At 37.7% G+C, this 27,486-nt stretch overlaps 1 long non-coding RNA gene across 1 annotated transcript in view; it reads right to left on the bottom strand.

Moving 5' to 3' along the window:
• Nucleotides 1-14,891: 14,891 nt before the first annotated feature.
• Nucleotides 14,892-27,486, bottom strand: part of LOC137442360 (uncharacterized) — a 96,298-nt gene continuing 83,703 nt past the window's right edge. The window contains exon 3 of the long non-coding RNA XR_010987646.1: nucleotides 14,892-14,980. This is a non-coding gene — a long non-coding RNA (uncharacterized lncRNA). The remainder of the gene's footprint in view (nucleotides 14,981-27,486) is intronic.

Below are 27,486 nucleotides of genomic sequence, written 5' to 3'. Positions count from 1 at the left end.
ACTATTCTGACTAGTTTTGTTGCTCTGATCTGAGTAGACCATAATTTTATCTCTGCCATATAACTCCCGTGTAGCAAATCAATTTTGGTATAAATTAGTTCAATTTCATTAAACTTAATTCTCTGAAAGCATTTAAACTTTTGTACTTAATAAAGCAAAGTGCAAAATAATTCAGAATTCCATCTTAATTTCCATTCATGTGCCAGTAAAAGGGTAATTAAAGAAGATTTCCATCAACAGAAAACAGCAGGAAATTTAAACATATATAAAGGCAAATTGCTTAAAAAAAATTAAAACCAAAGTAGTGAGTCTCTGAGGCAGCAAAAATTTCTGTTTGATTGAAATGCAACAATCCAACTATAAATGCATGTATTAGAAGGTTCTAACCAATAGGAATCTAAAAATACCTCAGGGAAATAAATTAAAAAATAACAAAAACCAACCCAGCAAACAAAAAAATACAACAACAAAACCACCTAAGCTGAAGTTAAAGAAAGGAGTCAAATACATTATTAAAGATCACATTCAATATTACTGTTGTAAAACATGAGTAGAGGTGGTAGTTTAAACTGATCCACCTCAAACAGCTTAATATACAAACTCCGCTTTTGATGGACAATTATTAGACAATCAGGCACTTGCAGTTTAATTTAACTTCTACATATGAGGACAGACCAACTATATTTAAACTCTAAATCCCCAAAGCTCCACAATGCCAGTGTGAAACTAGTGGTGCATACAACAGAGGTTGCTAATGCTCTTGAGCTGTATGAAAACAGTTATTTCTTCAAAGATCAGCACTAATCCTATGCTTTCCCTCAAGTGAAAACCCCAACACATAAAATCAGAGTAACTTTACTGCACAGACAGCATGCTTCAGCCCATGGACACACTCGTAACAGTTAGTAGCATCTTTAGAATAAACCTTTATTAGAATAAACCAAACCAGGTTGGAAGAGACCTTCAAGATCATCGCGTCCAACCCATCAACCAATCCAACCCACCCAAACAGCTAACCCATGGCACCAAGCACCCCATCAAGTCTCCTCCTGAACACCTTCAATGACGGCAACTCCACCACCTCCCCGGGCAGCCCATTCCATAGCACAATCACTCTTTCTGTACAGAACTTCTTCCTAGCATCCAACCTGAACCTCCCCTGGTGCAGCCTGCGACTCTGTCCTCTTGTTCTGGTACTGGGTGCTTCATTGTACACTTATTATAAAGATAACTTTGAGAACAAAAATGAACGCCTTAATCTCAACTAATAAAATAAGTCAGGCTAGATTTCTAATGGCATTAAGTACTCAAAAGAAAAGATTAAGATAAAAGAAGCTTGGTTGATCTGCACAGGTTTGACATTGGTATATTGATATTAATTTGCTATAGAGTCCTCTTGCCATGAAAGCCAATTACATGGATATTGCTGCTTGATAATAACTGAATTGTTAATGAGCATCTATCATGCTGCATCGCTCAGCGACTTTTAATTCAACACTCTCTTGATCTGGCAGCTGTAGATCAAGACTCGCTTGACTACTGAAAAAGCCCGGAGCTCTTAGTGTCTGCTTCCAGGTGCCAGCAGATGTCAGCCGTGCTGAGGCTGCAGCGCGGGTGTGCAAGCAGAATAGCCTCCTGCCTTACTCAGCAGCCTTCTAAGATGGGATGAATTTAACCCTGACCCTCTTCTCACCTTACCAATGACTTTACACCCACTAGTGACAGCAGAAACAATCAGCAAAAGGTGTCAGATGCCTTACCTTTATCTTGTGAAGATATTTGTCCTAAGTCTAATTTATGGTCAGTGCTCACACAGGAAACACTGCCAAAACTCAGTAATTATCAGAGAACCAGCTAGACAAAGACAATAAAAGTTTCTATGCATTTAAAGAGCACTCTGACATTACAGTAATTAGGTTAGTAATTCACATCCATTTAGTCTCCCTAGAAGGTTCTCATAATGGCAGCAGAAGTTATTTATTTATTTAAAGGAAATAAAATCCTGGCATTTAAATGTGCTTTCAGCTATCAGATTTCCTGTTGGATGTTATCTTTCTTCTTTCTTTTTTTTTTTTTTTTTATTTTCTAATTTGAAGACAGCCAAATGTTTTAAAACCATGTGATTTATACTGTGCAGGACAGATCTTTGACTTTAATCAATGAAACACTAATATGCTGAGGAATTTCTTTAATATTGTTAACATTTTGAGGGTCTATAACATAGCATCACAATGAAGCAATACTCATTCTATCTTTGAAACTGTAAGAAGAAAACTCAAGCCACTAGTAATTGTTTGTGATGATTTTAGCATGCCAAAAGTGGTTGAAGGCTTTGTTCTTCCTTTCAAATGCATGGTTGGGTATCACTGAGAATCCTATAAAATCACCTACTAACCATGACCACAGTGTACTAGTACCCACAATGTTACAAAACATGTAAGAAAGTGCATTTAAAAGCCCACAGGACAAACTTCATCATCCTGTCATTACTCACTGTTCTGACTTAGGAAACCTTCCAAGTTTGAGTATGAAGAAATGCACTTGCCTTTAGTGAAGTCATTCGCTAGGTAAGCTGTTTAACTGACATTTAGGTCTTGCTCATTTCAGCACTGAGTTGCGAGACAGACCAAGAATCCTCAGCAGGCTGCCAGACTTCATGTGGTTAGTGAATGTATCCACCAGAACTGAAGGCATTTAAATTAGAATTCTACAAAAACCCCTCTCCACCATTAAAAAGTTGGGCCCTTCCACACTTTCTACATTTTTTTGAGTATTCATTCATACTTTGTATGTCCTGGGCTTTACATCTTTGTGCATAAACATAGCTCAAACTGCACTGATGTGCCTCTCCTAAGTTTCTTGACACCAAAGCACAGTACTCTGCAAATGGTCTGGGGATGGTGTGGAACAAGAAATCAATCACTAAGTGCCTCCAGTAGCACTTGGGGCTGCAGCAGGGCAACTGCTTACAGACACAGAAGTGTATACAAACAGACATTTTAGAGCAAATCTGCAGGGTCAGGTAGCAAGTGCTGTTTTGTAGAAATAGCAATGGAGTCAGCTTCCACTTTATTGAGACATTAATCAATACGGAGCAGCAAGTCTTTGCTCCGTTCCAGCCATGGAAAACCTAGGAGAGTCTGCTCTTTATCTCCCTGTGCTTCTCTGTGGGAACCATTCCCTGTTGGGACCCCGTCTCCTTCATTCTGTGCAAAACAGCTTCTCTTTGGGCAAAATGCTGACTCTGACACTCATTTAACTTGTCTTTGAGTCAGCAAGCAAGCAGAAACCCATTTGTCAGATTAGTGAACTAAACAGACTCAACAAGAGGTGTGATGTATGCCAGAAACGATGCAAAGGAGAGGAAGCTTGCGGCAGGAAGAGGCGGTGCACCCTGAGGCAGTAAAGCCTCTCTGGCTAGGCAAGTCTTCAACAGGGACTAGTGCTATTTAAAATCCATTAAAGTTATACATTAAACTACAAAGAGGATTTAGATCTAAATGTCATGTATACAGAAAGTGTTTTGAATCACAGATGCATTTCAGTGCTCACATACCACGCTTTTGGTTTTTGTTGGTTTGTTTTGTGGTGTGGTTTTTTTTTTTCCCCATCATTTATTACTTGCTTTAAGTTGGGCTGCATACTTACTTCTCACTTTAATAAGCTTTTCATTCATTTAATTAGACTTAGAGCAACACAGAGGTGCTTCTGATCTGTCCCAGCAAAAGCCACAGAAGAGCAGGATGCTGTGTGATTTCATGGCAGAAACTACAGGTCATAAATAGGTGTACACACAATCTATATAAAGATGTACAGATCTATGCTGGAGCTTTTCCTCAGGTCTACAGGGTTTGCACTTTAGAAACATTAATTGAACCAGAACAATTATATAAGCTTAATATAGCCAGCTTCTCCACTGACTTTAATTTTGCAAAATAATTTATGTCTGCTCCAAATGGGTTCAGAGTACAACCATTCTCATGGGGTAATGATTTATGAAGTGTTAGCACACAGGTGAATATGTGTAGTGCAAGAACTTGCAGATTCAAACCCTTTGTTTCCCTTCATTGCTATTTAATTATGAGTGAAGTGGAGGCAAAGAGTTCAAATAAACCTAGTCAAGTATGCATTGCCAAAGAAACACTAGAGAATTCAAGAACTTAGTGGAATTTCACCTGTATTTGGGCACTACTGCATTTAAATTTTGGGTACAGACCAAATCACATAACATTTGTCCACACGCATTCCTCTCCATTCTTTTTGTTATCAGATAATTTTCCATTTATTTTGCAATTCTGGTTTTTGTGTTGCGGTTGTGGAATTTTTTTTTTTTTGCTTGGTTTGCTTTTGTTTTTTTTTAAAATTATTTTATTTTATTTTTGTTTTATTTGTTTGTTTGTTTTTCCCACAGAAATGAATTTCTTAGTAACAAGCTGAAGCCAGTCTCAGAATCTAGGGTCCCTCTTACAAAGCAATGGTTCCTTTCCTTGGTTTTCATCCTTGAATAGAAGCCACAGCTTAGAATAGCATTCGGTAAGAATTCATGAAGCTCAGGAGTTTAAAGACAGCTTGTGGCTTGTCTAGTTACTGTTGGTCTCCAAATAAACAAATCTGCTTCCTTACTCTGGCGAAATAATGGCACATGCTCTGTTAATGAACAAATTTTATAGTCATTTGTCTTATAACTAACCAGTAATGGGTATCTCAAATTTTCAATAAGATTTTCATATATGTAAAAATAATTAATTGTGAAAATGTTAAAAAGAAAACATTTTTTAATTTAAAAAAAAAGGGAAAATGACAAACAATGCAGACAGTATCCCTGCAAGATTAAAGGTTTGCATTTTAGATGATCTGTCTTTAAAATGTTATAGTGAAAAATAAAGCTAAATCATATGTTCTTTAAAGGGATTAAATTAATTGTTATTATCAGTATAAAAAAATTAATTATATCAATCCACCCAAATTCTGTATTCTACGCCATTATCTAGGATATAAAGCTCTTTTCACTGTAGCCTATGATTTTATATTCCAACAAATGCTGCTTGAGAAATAAGATTGAAAGATGAAGCATGGAAGAAAATGACATTTTGTGTACCATCTAATTACCAATTATCTACCAGTGGAGCTAATCAAATTGTATAAATTTAGACTGCAGATTCATCAACCAATTACCTTAGAGAGCATGTTATGCCCCTCATCAGTGATTCAACCAACAATCCAAGTATTAAATAACTTACTATGGATATTATATGGATCTATTTTATCCAGGCAAACACATCCCCAGCCACAGTAATTAAAAGATGCTGCAAGTTATAATATTGCTAAAATGCCACTATTGATGTAAATGTATTTTTAAGGTCTCTAATATTAAGTTTGTTACTTAAGCTACGGCATAGGAGTGATTTACAATACCAAATTGAAGCAAATTGAAACTGATGTAATATATTCTACAACATCACACTTTTCATAGCCCATGCTTATGACATGGTACAATAAAGTGATGAAACACAGCTAGAAAGCGGCTTCTAAATAGCCATTCATGCATTAATTTGGGTGCTTCATTTAGGTTTAGAAGAAATTGTTTGGAAATACAGTATGTCAGGCTCTTATCTGTGCATTGTTTTTCTTTGAACATGAAAATTCTCAAAGGGAATTTTATTTTCGTACCCAAAAAACTTTACTTGAATTAACTGCAGACATTATGTGTTTTCACGTTAAACTGCTAGTGAATGTCTTTCAGAATGTCACAGAATCATGGAAACATTCAGGCTGGAAAAGACACTCAGGATCACCAAGTCCAACTGAGAACCCTACTCTGCAAAGTTCACCCCTAAACCATAACCCCAAGAACCGCATCCAAATGGCCTTTAAGCACATCCAGAGGTGATGATTCAACCGCCTCCCTGGTCAGTACATTACAACGCCTGACCACTCTTGTGAATTTGTTTTCCTAATATCCAGTCCAATATATTTCAAAAGAATGTATATATACTAATAATATATTTCAAAAGAAGAATAAGAGTAATATATTTGCTTCCCATTCATCAAACTACTCACATAAATATATGCTTATTAAAAACACCAGGACAACCACCCATATTAACCCAATCTGAGTTTTCTACTATTTTACCTGACCATTCTTCTAGAATCAGTTTCTGAATATGGTTACAGCAGTATCCCCAACTTTGCTGGGAATTCTGATTTCCACATTAATGTAAATATTAATACCCTCTGGACACTCAAACAAGCAATTGGAAACTTTGAAGAAAAAAGAAGCTTTTCCCATACAGAACCTCTTTCTCTGCACAAGCCATTAGCTGAATTACACATGGAAAATTTGCAGATTTCTTATTTGATGTGATATCAGGCATCATTATATTAAAAAAAAAAAAAAAAATAAAAAATATTGGCTTATGTTCACTGCTATTTGATTTATGTTTAAAAAAACCTACCTCTTTCTCAGTTGATACCATGCACGTCTGCAGGCTCCTGTGTGCAGCGTGATAGTATACAAAGTCCACTCAGTCATGGCACAACTCACAGCTTTCCCCAGAGAGGACAATCCTTCCTTGCTCTCAAACCTCACGTATAGGCCCAAGACTTAACAAAAGAAAATTACTCAAAACTATCACAATTCAAGCCTATGCTTTAGTCTTGTTACAGTATGCCACTGCCACAGGCTTTGTGATTGGTTAACAACAGAGGTCTCGGGAATTGCCAGGTTTGCTGAACTTGGTTCACCAAGAGCTTTGTTTTAGCTTTGGCTGTAATGAAAAGCTTCTAATAAGCAGGTCACTATTGTCTAATTAATTTTAATTTTACTTACCTTTGTATGATTGCATATAGTAATAGACACATTGTTCATATTTTTCATGATAAGAAGTTATCCTCTGTACAATGAGTTATCTATGAAACTAAAATAATGCTGCACTGCTAAAAAGGTCAGGCCTGTGATGGAGGCAGAGGGCTAAGAGATACAGCAGACAGAGGACAAGATCTGCATCTGTGAATAACTCAGCAGTGGCCAGTTCCTGGTAATAGTGCACACTTTGGAGCTGGGCAGAACCAATTTTAGTGGTAAGAGAAAGGATGTGGACAACTACTGTGCATCTTCAAAATGTATCATCCTTGTAGCAAAACCTGGTAGAAAGTGAAAAGTAAGGTATTTTGAAAAACATAGAAAGGGGAGTAAAGATCAGCATGAACCTCCCAGCAAAGAGGATGGAGGAAGAAATCTCCATCAGTAATATGGCATTCCCAGTGGAATACTTGCATGCTGCTGACAATGAGCTGTGATCCTGAAATAGGCTCTGGACCTGGAAGAGCAGCAGCAGGTTGAGCATAACACTGAAAAGCAGAAACCATTCACAATTTGTTTTTTTTCCCCTCTTATATCTTCTAAATGTACCTAAATTATCTAATTAGCATAATTATGTGCATAGCAGTATCATTGTAACTGAAGCAGTAATGAATACAGCAATGTATTTTGATCATAGTTTTAAAATCACTAACAATAAATTATTGGCTTCATGTATCTGATGTGTTCCCATTTTTGCCCCAAACAAGACTTTGACCACAGGAATACACAGCAGTGGAGAAGATATTTGTCCTGTCCTGTTTTTCTGTGCTAGATTTTTATGTGTTTCATACAAATCACCCCATATGTTTGCAGAATCCGTTTGGAAATTGCTTCTTCCTCAGAGTCTTCTTATACCCAAACAAACTGTCCTATAAGAGTCCTAATCAGGCAGTGGTTCTTCAGCTCCCTGATGACTCTCAAAATACCACTCCTATCTCAAGTAAACAAGTAAAACTATAGCAAAGCTATGTCTAATCATCCCAAATATAGGGAAATGTCCAAGAATGAGATTTTTAAAGTTTAGTTTTGCTTTTTATGGGAAATTCCACTTCTTTTAAATACAACTTTTCCTCTCTTTCCTTAAGAAAGATATGCATTGTTTCTAGGAAAGAGTAGAAACAGTGGTAGGTGGCCCAGCATAGTTTATTGGCCCCCCATGGCCTCAGACTGAAGGTTGTAGACCACTTATGTTTTCATAAAGCTGATTTAGAGAAGGTTTGTTGCTTCTAACAAAACCGACCAAATTAGCTTGTACTGTCATTCTCTTTACCCAGAAGAGGAATTGAGCTAGGGGCCCTGCAGCCTGACTGGGAATGGTATGCACATTAAAAGTCAGCTTTGGGAATTCCTATTCTATTATTATCGTGAACGTAATATCTCCACATATCTCTTCTGAAAATATTGTCAGTAATAGTTTGTCTAGCTATAATTCCCCCTTGAGGAGCCAAGTACACAAAGATGACAGCTTTACAATTTAATTAAAGGTAACAATCGAGAAAATATAATCATAGAGTGAGTTTAACATTTCATGAGAGTAAGATACAAAGGCAGAGGTTGTCAAGTATCTCATCGACAATGCACTGAAATAACTTTACATTTAAAAAATTACTCCAGAGTAGCTGTTCTGCAAGTTCATGCTGAAATGTCAAAGGTCCCAGCTTCAGGGTGCCTTTACACTTTCTGACTGTATATATAGAAAGAGAAGAAAAGGGGACAAACATAATACCTTTATATCTAAGAAGAGTGTGAGATGCAACCTATAGGTAAATAAGCATTAGTGGTATGACAAAATCCCACTGTATGAGAGATCTCTCAATGACATCTGCCTGCTAGTGTTTCTGACTTCTGGCTGCTATGTAAGTCAGAAGACAACATTTCTGACAAAGAGGAAAGGTGCTTGGTCTATCACGTATACATCCTTTCTGTTTAACTGCAGCTGAGAGGCACAACACTGTGCATAATGTTCCTTTCAAAATTACTCAGGAAACCATCCTCCTGAGACACATCCAATTCCTAAGTGGAAGGCTTGGCAACAATGCACATTAAAGAGAAAAAAGACAGGCTTAAAGGGCAACAGACAATTTAGGCGACAGCATTTTACAGGAGAAGGCAGCTTATGTCTGAAATGCAGTTAACAAGAGTAAAGTGATTTTAAATAAAACAAATGAGGACAGGCTAGAGGAGGAGGCCTTACCATGGGTAGGCAGTGTATTCACTTCCCATGCACTTACCTTTCCTAGCTCCTTCTCCATGTGCGTACAGAACCTTCAGACAGCTTGATTCAGTGTCTTGAGAACTCTATCACAATAAATTTATTTGTCTTTAAAAGGTTGGCTGATTTTAAGTTATTTCACTTCGGTCTCCTGATCACTTCTTGCTACCCTTTGGGGCAAGTCTTTGTACAGCTTTTTTGGTCTTGGAGACAGGCACAAGCCCCAGAAAAAAACTCCTTGCTTTTCCTTTCAGAAGGCAGACATTTGGAGTCTCCTTTTATGCTGGATAATTTCACTGCATAGAGTTTTTCTAGCTTTTCCTTGTCAGGTGAGCAAAGACTCAAGAATGGGTTCCCACCATCTCCTGTGGTGGTCAACCAACCCTCTGGGCTGCCAGGGACTTGTTCCTGCCCTCAGCTGTTTTACCACATGCTTTTGTGAAAGGGCCCTTTAATATACTGGCTGTCATTGCTGGAACCCTGTGATGTCACAGGGTAAGCAGCCACAGGACTCAGAACTTCACAATGCCCTTTGAGTGCGGAACAAAAATATTCACAGATATAGATGCGTCACAAACCCATACCTGATTGTATGGTCTTGGAGATGCATTGGATCTACAGAGCCAAGATTTGGAGAGAGGAAATCTGTTTCAAGAACTACCAATTCTGTAAGAGTAAAGTTTAACAAAGAAAGAAGGTAAACATTGTCCACATTTCTCTGCCTTTTATTTCTCATTAGCGATTGGTACACCTTTCCTGCATAAGACACACTACGACATCAGAAAGCTCCCCTCCTTTTTTACTATTATGCTATGGATCATGGCAATATCAGCATCAGAGGAAAGCAGCTCGAGGATGTGCTTTAATTGTGGTTTGTGTTTTTTAAATCTGTGGAAAATGTCTGCCTGAGAGCAAATATGATAATTAATTAAAAATTACATACTATTAAAACAGATACTCACCAAGCCCAGTATTTTTCACATACCTGTTCTTTTCCAGTTCTGTGATGCAGCATTCAGTAGTAGAAGTAACTAGAGAGAAGACAAAGAATCTCCTTTGCAATAGAAGAAATGTCCATTAGCTAAATGGGAAAAAAAATAATAAAGCAACCAAGGGGAAATAACAGACTAGAAAGTTCAAGAATCCAAATTAGTGTTAACGGTTCAATTTACCTTGCATAATGTTACAGGAATTGAATTGTGTCTATCACACTGATGTTTAACACACTTGGTTTGATCTCATGATCTCATGACATTTTCCTAAAGAGATCACTTTTAGATGGACATCACTTTTTCAGACTTCAGCATTTCTATTCTCTTTGCCACCACAGCTGAAAAGCATGTGTCAGGCTGCAGTTAGGACACTCAGAAGTCATTCATACCTGTGCAACCTGGATTGCTGCTCTTCACAGCAGAAACGTTACGCATACATGATGAAAAAGTTCCCACATATTAATACTTTAAGACTCACTTAATGCCACTATTAAAAGTGTCAATGCATATTTCTTTTCTTGGTGGTTTAGCCATCAGCAGTGAAAGTTTGAGGAGTAATTTCAGCTACAGAAGACTGGATATAGGTCAAGGTGAGTTCAAGGACAAATAATTTCAGAATCAGGGCCTCAGTGGAATGCATCAGAGATAATGCCAAGTAAATCATTGTGCCAGTATGACTGATTAAATATTTGAAAAGAATGTGAATTGATTTTAAACAGACAAAAAAAAAAAAGCTTTGTATTTTATTATGCTATAAATATGTTTTCTGACATGCTATCATTACACTTTCCATTTGATTGTATTGACCTATGATGAAACTATAATGTTTGCCTCAATAAGGTCAGGCAAATTTTAATTTAAAATCCATAAAGGTGAATCTCAGCTCAAAATAATGCATAGCTGGTCAACACTGTATAATACCATTTCAAAATGCTGTGTTATATTCACTTAATTCTATCAGAGTCCTGCAACTCATCCTGAATCTTAAAATGAAGCATGGAATTTCATGTCATTAATGCTCAAGCAAAATGGTCATATTTCACATGTAACAAGAAAAACTCCTGTCTTATTAGCTCAAAATTACACCTTAATTAAAAAAATAAAGGATGTGTGCTGAAAATAGCAACTAGGAAATGCTGACATAGAACTAAAAATAGTAAATACATCACTTAACACATAATGCATTAAAATGCAGTTGGTATTCCTCTGTTTTTGCATATTTTTCAAAATTCTAAGGTGTTCCTTTTGAGCACTAAAGCTTAGAAATTGATGTCTTTGAAAGTTGCCAATTTAAATGGCAAGCATACTGGATTTGATTAGAACTGCCATCCTGTGAGAGTGGGGGACAAGAGAAAACAGCCCAAGCTGTCACTGGAATAACAGCACCGGTCACCACAGACACTGGTCAAAGGGAAAAACACAATAACTAACATTACAAATATCTTTCAGGATTTGCTCTATTTGCAAAAAGAGATTTTTCTAAACAGCTCATGTACAAAGAGAACTTCCATATTTTCAGAGGTTTCGATATAAATTGTAGAGGGTAAGGGTCTCAGACTTGCAGTTAGTTTGGGCCCCAAATGAGGTTACAGATGTTCCCCTCTGAGAAATATGTGGTCTTGTGAAGAGCAGACATGTCTTGCCTAAAACTCAGCCTATGGTTTGAGCTAGAAGACTGAGGAAAAAGCTGGGATGGTGGGTGGTGGGTCTCTAAATGCTGTTCCTTGGGAGTGGTGGTCCAGCACTGGCATTGTCTGAGAAACATGTTGTCTCTCACAGCTCAAAAAGCACAGCACATCAATGGAGAGCCAGAGGAGGTCTTCCCAGATCAGGGTCTGGGAAGACCATGAAGGAAGAGCTGGGCATCATTATGGGGAAAGAAATAAGAAAGAAAATGTCAGTATACTTCTCCACTCCTCCCTTCTAACTGAAAGCATATTGAGAGAGGGGGAAAAGAGGAGGAAGGCAAGACAACCATGGACAGGCTTTGTTAGCTAAAATAACATTTCAGACTCCCAGGATGAAGACTGCAGGCCAATGGCATCCTGGCCTGCATTAAGAACAGTGTGGCCAGCAGGAGCAGGGAGGTCATTCTGCCCCTGTACACTGCACTGGTTAGGCCACACCTTGAGTATTGTGTTCAGTTCTGGGCCCCTCAGTTTAGGAAGGATGTTGACTTGCTGGAACAAGTCCAGAGAAGGGCAACGAAGTTAGTGAGGGGTTTGGAACACAAGCCCTATGAGGAGAAACTGAGGGAGCTGGGGCTGCTTAGCCTGGAGAGGAGGAGACTCAGGGGTGACCTTATTGCTCTCTACAACTACCTGAAGGGGGGTTGTAAACAGGCAGAGGTTGGTCTCTTTTCCCAGGCAGCCAGTACCAGAACAAGAGGACACAGTCTCAGGCTGCGCCAGGGGAGGTTCAGGCTGGCGGTCAGGAGGAAGCTTTACACAGAGAGAGTGATTGCCCATTGGAATGGACTGCCCGGGGAGGTGGTGGAATCGCCGTCACTGGAGGTGTTCAGGAGGAGACTTGACAGGGTGCTTGGTTGCATGGGTTAGTTGATTAGGTGGTGTTGGATGATAGGTTGGACGCGATGATCTTGAAGGTCTCTTCCAACCTGGTTTATTCTATATATGCACAGTATGACTTTTTCAGACCAATGACTGTATGCTAGGATACAACAAATACTATTTCAAAATCAGCAGCAGAAAAAGGAAGACAAGACAGTTGCAGAGCATCCAAAGCCTATGAAGATTATTCCAGGAACGAAGTCAATGCATTTCAGATACATTAGAAAGGTCAACAATGAGAAATACTGCAGAAGGAAGGGTAAAAATAAGAACAAGAATAGTGGAGCTCAGACAAAAAAATAAATACATTTGAAAATGAAGAATGAGATGAATGGCTAAGCCAGTACAAATAAAAGGACAGCTAGGGAGCACAGTGGTCTGCACTGCTATATTAGAGCTGAAGGATGAGAGGGAAAGTATAGAGAGTAGCAGGCAAAAATAGGACTGATATTACTATAGTAAAGAAGAAGAGCAATTCCAGAGGAGATGAATGGGAAACATTCAGACAATTATTACACTGATTTAGAATAAAGTGCCTTTCCTCATTATATGCAATTGGTCAGAGTAAGAATTCCTGGTTTGTTTTTTTTGTGTGTGTGTGTGGGTTGGTGGTTTTTGTTGTGTTTGTTTGTTTGTTTTGTTGTGTTGTTTTTTGGTTTGTTTTTTTTTTCTGGGGGGGTGTGTGTGGTTGTTTGGGGGTTTTTTTGCTTGTTTTTTTTTTTTTTTTTTTTAATAAGAGACAGGTTAGTCCACTGCAAACAAATTGCTTTCCTTATCCTAGTATCTTATTGCTTAGTTAAGTGATTAAGTCAAAGAGATGCAGTATAAGAACACATTTTATCCATGCTTTTCTATACCTTAGACAGATTTCTACTACAAAAGAGACAGAAATCTAGAAATACATGCACATGCACACACCACACACACACATATAAAGGAGCCACTTCGCTGCCCAAGTAAATGTGGAATCCTTTTGCTCAGCAGCCCTTTAGCTAGTAAAGGCATCAAAATTCTGCTTGTTTTTTGGACACCTCAAGAGACTTCTCCAGCCTCAGGGTTCCAGAAACTAACTGTGCTTGAAGTTGAAGGTGCAAATTAAAAATATGAGCTGAAGAATAAAAGAACTGAAAAGATTACCTAGTTGCTCTTAAAACTGCAACTCCTACTTCTCTATCACTGGTTTATTTATAAGGGCTGACCTGACTGGTTTCAGCAAGTCAGATGCTCTCTAACTGGTCATCAATATAACCCAAGTCAAACCACTAACCTGAGGTATTTGGACAATATCTTGACAAAAAAAAAGCTTACAAAGTCTAATTCAATGTACAGTGTTATAGTAATAGATTCACATATTTCACTAAAACTTCAGTCAGTATTGACCTACTTCTACAATCTGAACACCCACAAAAAGGTAAGATTTCTGCAGCACAGTTTTTTATATTTTCCCTATTGTGAGCATGTCATTATCAGTGAGATAGATTTTTGTCATATTTAAAATCAAATATGAAATCAAATTTGATTTTCATACACCTTAGGTTTATCAGCATGGACTAAGGTAGTTCTAGGAAGCATTTTTCACATCTTGCTGACTTAGGTCATGTATGAAGACTATGTAGTCCCTGAAACATATGTATTATGCATAAATAAATCATACATACACCTTGCAATGATTTAGCAAGGTAATGTGACCTTTTTTCAGCATTCACATAAAAGACACATTTATTTATATTTGCATAGTTATTATTTCAACTCAGATGACTACAAATTGTGAGGTCTTCATTTAATTTTATATGCTAGTCCTCTAGATCTCATAAATGGCATGTAGATACCCTTTTTATAATCTTATATTTGTTTTTCCCTGTGCCATGTTTAAGCTCTGCTTCATGTTTTACTTCTAGCTTTCCTTTACAACATAGCAGCACTTAATAGCTTTGCATCCTGGGGAAAAAAAAAAACACCAAACCCCAAAAACAAACAAACAAAAAAAGGGTATACAAAGGAATATTTTTATCTAACCATAAAATTATGCCAGAAAAACAGCAGGGACCAAACACCATGTTGGAACAAAAACAGTTCAGAGATACACTTTCAAAGTTGAGCACCTGCTGTAAAATAACCATCTGTGTTTAACTGTAATTTAATTATAGGTTCATTCCTTTTGTGTACACTGGAAGGATCTCATAGGTCTTCCCCAGTTGGTCTGCAATCAACTTCTGGCATTTTGCTAAAGCAACAGACATGTTCTCTTAATAACAGCTGCTAACTTGTTTCATTCCTGATTCAGCAAAGGTCTTCTGGGATTTTACAATGGTGTTGAGAAGCAAAATAAAATTTATTATTAAATCTGAAATTAAAAAAAAAAACCCTGCATTAATTAATCATCTGCTCAAGAAAGCCAATATTATTTGCTATCAGATGTATGAGTTCCCTTTCCACAAAAGCAACCAAAGCATCACGGAGGAAAAAGATATTTAAAAATTATTATTTTTGAAGGGGAAAGAAAATTAGTACTCTCCGAAGACCTCCAAATTCCATGGCAATCTATAGTAATTGAAAATTGTAGTGTTTTGCACAACACCTCAAAGCAAAATAAAGTGCCTAGACACTAATACTTGGTGAAACTAAGCCTGTCTACTAGGGCTTTATTGTAATTAGAACCAAAAAAAACCCAACAACCCAACACAGCAACTTCTCATGAGTAGAAGGATCCAGTCAGAGACACCAGAAGAGACTGGATGAGGCATTTGGTGCCATGGTTTAGTTGATTAGATGATGTTGGGTGATAGGTTGGACTTGATGATCTCAAAGGTCTTTTCCAACCTGGTCTGGTCTGGTCTAGTCTAGTCTAGTCAATTCTATTCTGCCACAACACTGTTCAACTGTGGCCAATTTATTAAGCCAAATTAGAATCACAGAATTGTTAGGGTTGGAAGGGACCTCAAGGATCAGCCATTTCCATGGGCAGGGATGCCTCACACTTGATCAGGTTGCTCAGAGCCACATCCAGCCTGGCCTTAAAAGCCTCCAGGGATGGGGCATCCACCACCTCCCTGGGCAACCTGTCCCAGTGTCTCACCACCCCCATGGTGTCCAAGAACTTCTTCCTAACATCCAATCTGAATCTACCCATTTCTATTTTTGTTCCATTCCCCCTAGTCCTGTCATTACCTGACACCCTAAAAAGTCCCTCCCCAGCTTTCTGGTAGGCCCCCTTCAGATACTGGAAGGTCTCCTCAGAGCCTTCTCTTCTGCAGACTGAATAGCCCCAACTCTTTCAGTCTGTCCTCATAGGAGAGGAGTTCCAGCCCTCTGATCATCCTCATGTCCCTTCTCTGAATGTGCTCCAGCACCTCCAGATCCTTCCTGCAACAGGGGCTCCAGAACTGGACAGAATACTCCAGGTGGGGTTTCACTGGAGTCTCACCAGAGTGGAGTAGAGGGGGAGAATCATCTCCCTCAACCTGCTGGCTATGCTTCTCTTAGTGCAGCCCAGGATGTGACTGGCTTTCTGGGCTGCAATTGCACACTGGTGCACTTATTCAATTATTCAAATGAATAATAATTATTCAAATGTTAACTCAAAATTAGCTTTATAAAGTCTTGATTTTGAAAGTTTTTTTTAAGGCTATTTGACTAGTTTTAATGATTCATTAAAAAAAAAAGGATGACAATGTTTTATATTTTCAGTGTGTCTTTACATATTATGTAAAATGCCAATGAATTGTTACCTACTAAACAAAAGCCCTACAGATGAAACTTAGCAGTAAGTAGTACCGAAGTCCTTTAGGGGTCTTGTAATACAAAGTCTAATAATACAAAATAAGTGGAATAACACCTGAATTCAGCATTATATCATGCTCAGACCCAACCATAAAATATATATTTAAACAAGCTTCAACCACTAGCTTCCCCATTACCAAGCATTTACACAGATAATAATAATGGCAAAGATCCATTCTCTGTGCACAGTGGTTGACACAAATATCAGCATTGTACAGAGAGCTCCATAAAAAATAAACCATTTAAGACTATTACCCCCCCAATATTACACACACACACACCTCCTACTCTGCCAAAGTGAAAGAAGTATTCTATAAATTCAGGAACAGTGGACAAGAGGAAGACATCAGTGAACCTGGAGCTGGGAATGCCACTTCTGTCATATTGTGTAATATTACGTATTATGTGATTGGCATTGAATGTCCTGGTGCAAGGTGGTGCGTGATTGCCTTTGTATCCCTTGGGCTTTGTGACTCTCTTGTTGTTTGGGGGTTTTGTTGTTTGTTTGTTTTTCTTCTCTTATTAACATGTTTTTATATTGACTTCTTTTTTTTTCTTTTTTCTTAATTTCTGATTCTTTTCTCTGTCCCGCTGGGGGTAGGATACATGGGAGGGCAGGTGTATGACTGGAACTCACCTGCCAGTCAGGGAAAACTCACTGCAGAGCTCCTGTGGTTATACATTTCAGTTGCCCAAGTGATTGGCATCTCTGTGTAACAATCCACTTTTCTACACACGTTCTGAAACAGGAGTATTTTAAAGAGTAACCCAGAAGAAGAGAGAAAGCTATTTAGGCAAAAAATATGAAGAACAGCTTGCCATGCGGAGAGACATCTAAGATGAGCCTAAAGCAGGAGCAGAAGGACATTACACAAAGACAAAAGGAACAAGAGTACAGTTTGCCAAACCTCAAAAGAAAAACTCAGAGAAAGATAAAAACAGGGGCTCTAAAGCAGATGAAGAGCAGTTAGAGGGCCAGCAGCATTCTCATATCTTATTGTTTTTAAACATTTTTTATGCATCCCTGTCTAAAGAGACCAAAGGAAACACATTGACTAACTTGGATTGACAGCCATATTATGGCTTTGCCATGTATCCTTCAAAGGATTTTCTCTGATTAGGGAGGCTCACCAAAGCTTCCTGTACCAAAGCTTCCTGTTCTGTGACTCCCTACACATCTTCACCACAGATTAGGACAAGTTCTTGCATCCAGGACACAGATTTTCAAAGCAGCAAAACCCAACCCAACCAAAAACCCCAAACAAACAAAACCACACCCCACAAACAAGCAAAATAACCATGGAAAAACCCCACCTGCGCAAGATGTGACCCCACCCATAGGGAGGATGTGTCTGGTGGAGAACCAGAAATCTGAGACAAGCACATTCTGGAAACACTGAGAAGGGAGAGACTTGCTAGTCATAGAGAGGTGGTGAATGGCTGCCCTGTTCCCTAGCCACTTCTGCTAGTGGTTTGTAGGATTCAAAAAAAAACAAAGAACTGAAGTTCTAGAAACAGTTGCTGGTGGGGTCGTCAGGTAAAGGAATAAAGCAAATTCAGGGGGTTGAAATTGAAAACATAGCCCTGAGGAGAGGTGGATTTGGTGCAAGGTCAGTGACTGAATGTAGGTGGTGAGGAGCAATATAGCAGGGAAAAGAAAGATTTGGCTCTGGGCCATCTGAAATAGACAATTTTTTCACAGATTTTAATTTAAGGAGGTGGATGGAGGCAGTCTGTGCTTTACCTTCTAAGTTGTTAGATCACTGTTCAGAATACACTAACCTGAAGCCAGAATCTGATCTACTAAGAAGAAAACACAGAATATAAAAGGGATCTCCTGAATTATCAAGTCCATTCCCAGGTTATCACAGACAACTACTTTTTCCATCACTCCTATAAAGAACCATTCTATTTTTGCTGCATGCATTGATATCATGTATGGCAAGCTTAGCAAGCACGATTATAGGGTGGGAAAAGGCTGGACACCAAGAGCTGCCCAGGGATGTGTCAGATCAGACACTTTGCAGGTCAGGACATGAGTAAAGCATATCTGGCAGACTTGCTGGCTGCTGATTAAGTCTCTGGCATTTACTACTTTTTGCAAGGCTATGAGCTCTCATGAGACTGTTAGGATAAACAGAAAGTCTTACTCTGAAAGAACACTGAAGACTCAGTGGGGAAACTTGAAGTATTTTTTAGTTTAACCACACTTCCTCCTCCTGATTATCTGAAACTCCCATTCAGGAGGGTTTATTTTTTCTCCTCATTGCTCTCCTAACATGTATGGGTCAAACATGACCCATAGCAATAAACAAGAATATAATTGATTTTCTCATAAATTACAGAAGTTTCATGTTCACAGTTCCATGTTTCAGTTATTTCTTCTCCTATTTAGTTAGTCCTGTTCCTTGGCTCAAAGATATCTGTGGCAAGGTCTGCCTTTCACATTTACATATTTGGCAAATACAGCCCTTTTTCTGTTAAAAAATATTTTTACAGTAGTCTTATCTCTTATTCTGGTAATAAAGCCTTTAGTGTTAAACAAAAGCAAGGAACTGAAAAAAAGAGAAATAGAATTTATGTCATTACTCAGAGAAGTAGCAAGCACACCATCAAAAGCCTGCTAGAGAATCTGAGCTCATGAAATATATGGTGGTACAATACACACATTCAGCATTGGGGAAGACATCTACCAAAAATTTGGAAGTTGGAGATAAGATGAAGAAATTAATGATTCCCATTACTCTTAAATTAAGTAAGGTTCTACAATAGCACACTCAAAGATCACAAAACCCCCATCACATAAACATATACATCCATAAACATATATAGGCAAACATAACCAACTACAGAAAGTTAATGATACCTGCATTTTTAAGAGTGGAGCATTAACAACAACAACAAAAAAGGGCAAAAAAGCAAAGTGAAAGGAAAAAAAATAAAGTAAAATATCACTGGCAGTCCAAATAAGACTAGAGAAAATTTAAGAGAATGAGAACCCAGAGTAACTACTCTAACAAATCTCCTGATGTATCTGCTGAAGTATTTCTCCTTGGTTTAGGAAAAGTAAGTGTATTTCTATTGACATATTTCCCCTATTCAAAAAACAGGAGAAATATGTTGATGGAAATACATTCACCTCTGTTCAGATGAAAAGAAGTATCTAATTTAATGCTTGATAATAAAAGTAAATGGATAGTAAGAAACCACACATTCTAGTTCATGATTTTCTAAGTGGAAGCATGCCCAAAATGTGCTCAGTAATAGATTATACTGAAATTTTAGGTCACAATTAAATTGTGCTGCATGACATTCCATAAATTGTTCCCCAGATAAGAAATCAGTGTACCACATGGACATTCCACTTCTGGTCTGCATAAAGCAGTCAGCAAAAGTTAGTATCCTAAGTCTGTGGGGGAAAGCAACTGATGTCATAAAGTAATTTTCCAAAGCTAATAATACTCAGAAAATCTAGATTTGTTACTTTTGTACTATTTTTTTTTTTAAATCTAAGGTGAACTCAGTGAGTTGCCCCAGAAACACTAATATGAAATTCATCACACTCCTTTTTGGAAGTTGTACAGTGATGTGAAATAAGAACAAATGCTTTAATTAACGGACTTTTCAAATCACAGAATCACAGATGTTAGAGGTTGGAAGGGACCTCCAGAGATCATTGGGTCTAACCACCCTGGCAAAGCAGGATCACCTAGGGTAGTCCACAAAGGAACACATCCAGGTAGTTTTTGAAAGTCTCCAGAGAAGGAGACTCCACAATCTCTCTGGGCAGCCTGTTCCAGTGCTCTGTCATCCTCACTGTAAGGAAGTTTCTCCTCATGTTGAGCTGAAATCTTCTATTTTCAAGCTTGTACCCATTGGTCCTTGTCTTATTACTCACACCACTGAAAAGCAATTAGGCCCCTCCACATGACACCCACCTCTTGGATATTTATAGACATTGACCAGATTCCCTCTCAGTCTTCTCAACACTAAAGAGCCCCACATGTTCTTTGTCTCCATCAGCAGGAAACTGCTGCTGACATGGCTGCATTTTCACCACAAGAATTAAACAATTCCACAGTTTCTGTCATGATTTTGGGGATTTTTTTTTGTTAATTCCTTTTGAGTTAAAAAGTATATTACAGGCCAATCTTTACCGTGCCATTAACATTTTCCTTACCACATCCTGAACTTCTGGCATACACATGCAATATTAACTTCCTCAGTGTCACTTTCATATACACCTAGCACAAAATACCTCCCACCACTCTCAGATTTCTGAAGTTCTACTTGTACTCCTTGCAAATCTGCAGTAATCTTTCAAAAACTTGTTAAGAAATGCCATTCATGTGGCATAGATGGAATCCCATCTAGAAGAAGAGGTAACAGGAGTGGAGAACTTACCATGAAGGTTAAGTTGCATGGGATGCAAATGAAGGAAGCAGGTAGCTTGGCTAAGACTCTTGCACATCATGGAAAAAAAAAAAAAAACAACAAATAAGCAGATGGATCCAACCTTGCATATGGACAACCTGCTTTCTTCCGTATTGTTTCCCCCCACCCTTCCACAGCTGTGAAGAAAAAGGTCTAGACTTGCATGATAACAATTCCATCCTCATAAGCAGCTGTATCTGTGATAGATTTAGCCCAGCTGCTAAAGTAAGTAGAGAACAGGTGGTTTATTGTGAGCAAGCCTGATTAAATGGTCTAGTAAAGAAGTTTTTAGATATAATTGAAAAGTTAATGTATTTTCACCTTAGCATCTTTCTCTGAATAATCATTTCTAAAAAAGAGAGAAAAATCTGAAAAAAAAAAAGAAGAGAAAAGTCTGCAAAAGGAGAAAAGTCTGAAAAAAAGAGAGAAAAAGCTGAAAAAACCCCAAACCAACCCACCAATCAAAAAGACACGTACAAAAAACCCCAAACCAAAACAACAACAAAATCCCCAAACAAATAAGCACAAAATAAAATAAACTGAAAACAAACAAACAAGCAACACCCCACCTCCAAAAAAAAACCCAAAAAACCCCACCCAAAAAATCAACCAAACAAAAACCACCTCACAGGAGTTCATGAAAGGTAGAACTGCAGAAACATCACCTGCAAACCAGGATAAGCTGTATGAAAGTCTGATGGTTTTGCTATGCTCTTACTATGAATCCTTCCCTTCAGCTGAACAATACAACCTGAGTTATGTATCCACAAGTCTGAAAAGTACAGCTGCTCTGCAGTGGCATTGTCTGAAGGAGCCTTAAGCTTAGAAAATTGAGGACATATACTTTTGGAAACGCCATGACATTGGCTGCCCTGCAGACTTCACGTGTCTCTGACTGTAAACACGTTCCAAGACAGTCTCTAAACTGTACAGTTCCATACCAAATTTTCCACAGACATGGTGCATATTTCACAGTGACTCGGGTTCTATCTGATAGAAGGATAATTTTGCACAGAAGCTATTACAAGCCTCTCTTTATTACAGATTGTGGATGGAAGGTCAGTTAAAGGTCTGCTACTACAGTTTTAAGGGAAGAACCATAAAATCAGAGTCCAAATGATTCTGATTTTATGACTGAGGGGACTCAATGACTGTAGGGAGACAATAACATATGTACAGGGATAGCAGCAATGCCATTCAGAAGACAGTAAAGGAGGAGCCAGGAGAGCACTCTGTGTTCTGCAGAGGTGTCTAAAAATCTGTTTTTTATCCCTACTCCTTATGTTTTTCTCCCGAGAGGATGTTGCTTGAATTCCCCTGGTGTGTCCGTCCCCCCCTGCTTCAGGGGCAAAAAAACTTGACTAAAGATGAAGCAGAGGTGAAAATGCAGTCACAACTTCACAACTTCTGCAGTAAATGAGAAAGTGAAAGTGTAGTCTCAGGTTTGCAATACCTCAGTAGTGCCCTGGAAAACAGTTACATAATGTTACAAAACCCAGAGGACTCTTGAACTATTTTTCCCCCAACTAACTGCTAATTGCAGTTTCCTCATCTTCTGGGTGCCCAGCAAACACTACCTGGGCCATATGTATAGTCCTTCTAGATGGACAATTTAGCTTCATAATGTAATTTACTTTTACTTTTGAAGGGCTAGAGGATTTTTTGGTGGCAATAAAATATTGAGGTTTTGGTAAACCTCTTAACATCTTAGGTTTTTTGCCTTTAACAAAGAACTGTGTTTTCTTCTTCTTACACTATTCCTTTAATTTCCTTACAGCCAGGATTGATTAAACACATAACAACTATACCTTCTATTGAAAGGCAATTTACAATGGCTATGCTGCCATGCATTTCAGATTATACTTTTAAAATAACTGGTTCCTCGAGGGTATTACCTAGTCTCTAATACCACTAAACATTTCAAAGATTTGTGTTTAAGAATTCAATTCCATATACAAAAATAACTGTTTATTACAAATACGATCTTCACATTTCAGTCAAAACCTTTCAAACTCTGCCTCTAATGTACCCTTCTCACTCTCCTATCCTGCTTACTTTTTACCATCAGTAGCTTTGGTGGAATATCAGACTGGAGGAAAAAAAAAAAAATCAGTGTCTTTTAAAATTAGCCTTAAAATATTTCAAGAACCTTTTCCAAGCTCTTCATTGACCACAGATGGCAAGCTCATTACTGTTAACTATTGACATGATTTTGATAAATACAATGTATTTGTAGCACATTACTCTTGCTTTCAATGTTAAATTAATTTTACTTACATTTTACCTGAATACTCAAACAGAATAATTTCTTAATTGCAAAACAAATGCAAAAAGCTGACAAAATACAAGGAAAGTAATAAAATTCCTTTCACCACACAGATGACTAAGTAACTTAATTCAAGACTATAAAAATACATACCTTTTGTTGCATACAATATTGTGGTACATGCATGAGGAATGTATTATTTAATTGTTTGGCATTTCCACAGTTTTTGATGAATTTTAATTACCAGAGCAATTAAGAAGAACCCAGAAAATACTTATAACGAGCTGAAGTCATATGCTTTAGTGTCACCCTGGAGTTTAAAGGCACCTGCCATATGGTCTTTTTAATAATTGCTACTTTTGCTTTCTGAATCCAGTAAGAGAATTAATAGCTTGTAGAAGTTTCTGAGATATATGCACTTGTGACTGCAGATGTGGAAAGAATGTCAAAATGTTATTTCAGTCTCAAGCAGTCTGAGTTAATATGAAGTTACACCTAAGGACAAGAGCCAAATTGACACATTTCTCTGAAAAAGCAGACACCAGATGTAAAATCATCCTTTTAAAAAATGCATATGAAAAATTAGGGAATTTCTCCTGAGTTTAGAAGTCATGGGTACTGTGAGATCAAGTCTGTCTTATTGGCTTGGATAACAGGTTTCTGATTTGTGTTTTATTTATCCTTATTTTATTTATATCCGTGTTCATTATTAAGATGCTATTCATCATTTCCCACAGTATTCACTCATTAAACAACAGAGAGTTTGCTATGCTTGACATTTGCATGTTGTAACAAGTCATATATGAATGCCTGAAATGTGATGCTTCTATTTGTGAGTGGAATTTCTATCCATTTTATACCTAATGATTAGTACCTTTCAAACTCTAATGAACAAAGAGACAGACTGATATAGCATACAGATTGGATCTTCTAAAAAAGACTCCCACATATTATGTATGCATTTGTATAACTTATATTGCAAATACCTGGAAATCTATCATACTTACTAAGGAAGCAGGTGATGACTGAAAACTATCCTATACAACTCACATCCAACAGATTAAAAAATAATAATTATCTATTAACATATAATTTTAATATTATTATATACTTTATATAACTAATTTTAAAATAAAATTAAAAAAAAAATATAATTAAATTTATATAATTTATACAATTGCCCAGAGAGGTTATGGAGTCTCCTTCTCTGGAGACTTTCAAAACCCACCTGGATGCATTTCTGTGTGATCTACCCTAAATGATCCTGCTTTGGCAGGGGGTTTGGACTCGATGATCTCAAGGTCTCTTCATACCTCTAAAGTACTGCGAATACTGTGAAATGTGTTATGTCATATGCTCTCATGCAAAACTAAAGCCTTATAGAAATTGCTTGCAAATTAATTGCTAATATAAGAATTCCCTTTTACTTCCTTTGTTGCCCAATAAGTGCAGCTAAGTTTTTAATTCATTATACCAAGGTATGGAGTTGAATATATTTTGGAGGTGAAAATAACATCAGCTATTAATTTTGAAGACACAAGGAAATATTTCAGCAAAACTGCATCCATTTTCTTGTGCTGAAATGTGGGTTCTACAGCGGTAAATTAAGGGTTTGCTGTTTAGCTCAGTGGAGGAGGAATCTCATACTAACATTTAAAGAAAAAAAAAATCAGTCATAATGTATTAAAAAGGAGAAGTACAACTTGATTATTTATCTCATCAAAGGCCTCAAGCCAGAAATAAAAGAAATCAGATTCAAATCATTTTAAATCCTGATCTTCAGAAGCTTCACTGAGGGAAAAACATTCAGCATATCTTAGTGTTATTGGAAAAACAGCAGGCTCAGTTGCCCTTGTTAAGTACAAAGCAGGGGTTAACAACAGATCACCCATGGATCTATATCCTAATCTACATTTTTATGTACACCTATTTATCTTTGTGTCTCTCTGTGCATACATATGTGAAGAAAACAACAGAAGGAAGAGTTAGTATTTCTTTGTAGCAAGTTTAAAGCTCTCATCAGTGAAAACTGCAAGAGCCTCTCCTTTCTGAGAATATATGAATTTCAGGTAGGACATTTCCTTCAAAGTATGTGTGTCCCTATTCTACCCAAGCCAAAACTTCACAGAAACAGCATATCATCTTCATATTGCCATGCATTTTAAAATATTCTTTTAGCTTGGTGTTATAAAACACAGTCCAATTCCCAAGGCTTTGACACCTGCACTCTTTGCAAACCTTAGCCCAATGTTTTTATTAACTCGATTTAATGGAACCTTTTTTATGGTGACCTTAAGAATTTAATAACTCCTCAATGCAAGGACAATACCACCTGCAGGCTCCTTTGGGATTAAACCCTAGTAGTTCAATATGTCTTCAGGAACACACAGAAAAGCAGAAAAAAAAAGATATTTCAGGAGCTAGACAAATCAGTCAGTCATTGCTGAGGTTGGGTATTATACCTCATTATGATGTCTGCTTCAAGACTTGTGACATAAAACTCTGCATCTGAGAGATGCTGCAGCCTGTTTACTGCCAGTTAATAGCATTAATCTAGCTTTGATCATGTCGGAGATGCTAGCAATTTTCAATTCTGGAGTGTCTTCCTTTCTGACAGACACTCTGCATATCTTACAGATACGATCAATACATTATTAGTCAACAACCTGACAAGAGGCACATAAATTAATCAGTTTCTGTCAACCCAGCAGTTTGTAGTCCAGTGGAACCTCACCCTTGCAGTATGCATGAGACTTATCTTAATCCAATTAGGGTAAAATGAACTTTTTTTTTTATTTTCTTTTTTTTTTAAACTATCACTCTCTCCATCTATGTTAATTAAAATCTCTGAAGACAGCTGCTCCAAGGAAATAATTTTATGCATGACTTTTTATGGGCAAGGTTAAAACCAGTATAGCTACATATATATGCAAGGAAAGTCAATGAGCTTGCTCTCTCACTTCCTGCTTTGACCTCCTCTAGTACCTGTAAAATAACACCAGAGAACACTGCTGATTTCAAAGTGACAGGGATGTATTTATTTTAGCTTTGTAAAGGACTCTGTCACTTTAGCTTTACACTTAGTACAGCATGTACCTTTGTTTGCTGAGGGGCAAATTAATATGGAGTGACAGCCCTGTCTGTAGGATTGCAGAATTTGACAAGTAAAGGATGTTAACAGTCTACAATATGTAAAACAAATATTTTCTTCAATTTGTGATATTTATGAGATATAATGACAACAACCATTAAGGAAACAACATTTGATTTGCACTATTATTTCTCCAGCAGAAAATATAGGCAAGAGAAAAGGACTGGAGCACATTTGAACTCTCTGGTGGTAATAGAAAGGTGTGCAGTTCTGCGGCAGTAATGCAGTGCATACTGAGGTGTCTTTAGTAAGGTATTACTGATTTCCTTGACTTACTTCATTTCACAAGAATATGCAATACCACAAATATGGGACATGACTACTCTCCTTTCATCTGCACTCCTCTAAATTGCTCACCTGCCCATATCTACCTTTCCTAGGCTGTTTTACATCCCACACCATCTTGCTGACTAGGCAGCAGAAGGATGGTACCTAGAAGATGGTTGCAACTACAGTTTTGTATTCATGTTGCAGGACTCCTGGTCTACTCACTCAGTGTGCACTCATGGTTGAAGCCAGGGACAGGAAAAGTCACTGCTGCAAACCACAGTAACAGCATTCTCCTGGGAGCAGCTGGGGATATGCTGCTTGTGCCCCTTTTCCTTACTGAACCATCTCAGAGCTGTGTAAAACTGAGAGGTTTACCAACTGCACCTTTTAGCCTATGCTTATTGAATGTAATTTTAGGGATCATGTCTCAGTTGTAATCTTCACCAATTTTACTAAGATTGAGACTTTAGTCTTAAGGTTTGTTTATTAATTTATTTTTGCTAGCATAGTTTATTTTCCCCAGCATAAATAAAAGAGATAAAACAAATTTCTCAAACTCTTGAAAGTAAACATCTCCACTCTGAAAAACAAGACTAAGCAAGGAAATCTGTAGGCCAAAAGTTTGAGTAGATGGAGTATATGCATTATGCATCCCTATCTCAGTACTGTCCTGAAGGGTCAAACCCCAAAACATACCCTAGCCCAAACAATGGGCTAAGCACCTGCAAATGTGAAAACCTGGACAGGTCCTGGGGACCAGGTAAATGTATAGTATGTGTGATTAACCTTGCAAGCACCTGTGAATGTGCAAACCTGGACACTTCCTGGGGTCCAGATAAACATGTACGACATGTAATTAACTTTGTAACACAACTATGAACTGTGTGTGCCGTGTTTGCATATGCCCCATCCTGTAGGTCCAGTAATCAGGGTTCTGTATTACCAAAGG

The sequence above is a fragment of the Melanerpes formicivorus genome, unplaced genomic scaffold, assembly GCF_026170545.1.
Source record: "Melanerpes formicivorus ecotype bairdi unplaced genomic scaffold, bMelFor1.0.p_v2 SCAF_7, whole genome shotgun sequence".
Classification (NCBI taxonomy): Eukaryota; Metazoa; Chordata; class Aves; order Piciformes; family Picidae; genus Melanerpes; species Melanerpes formicivorus.
This window is presented reverse-complemented; position numbering and strand designations above follow the sequence as displayed.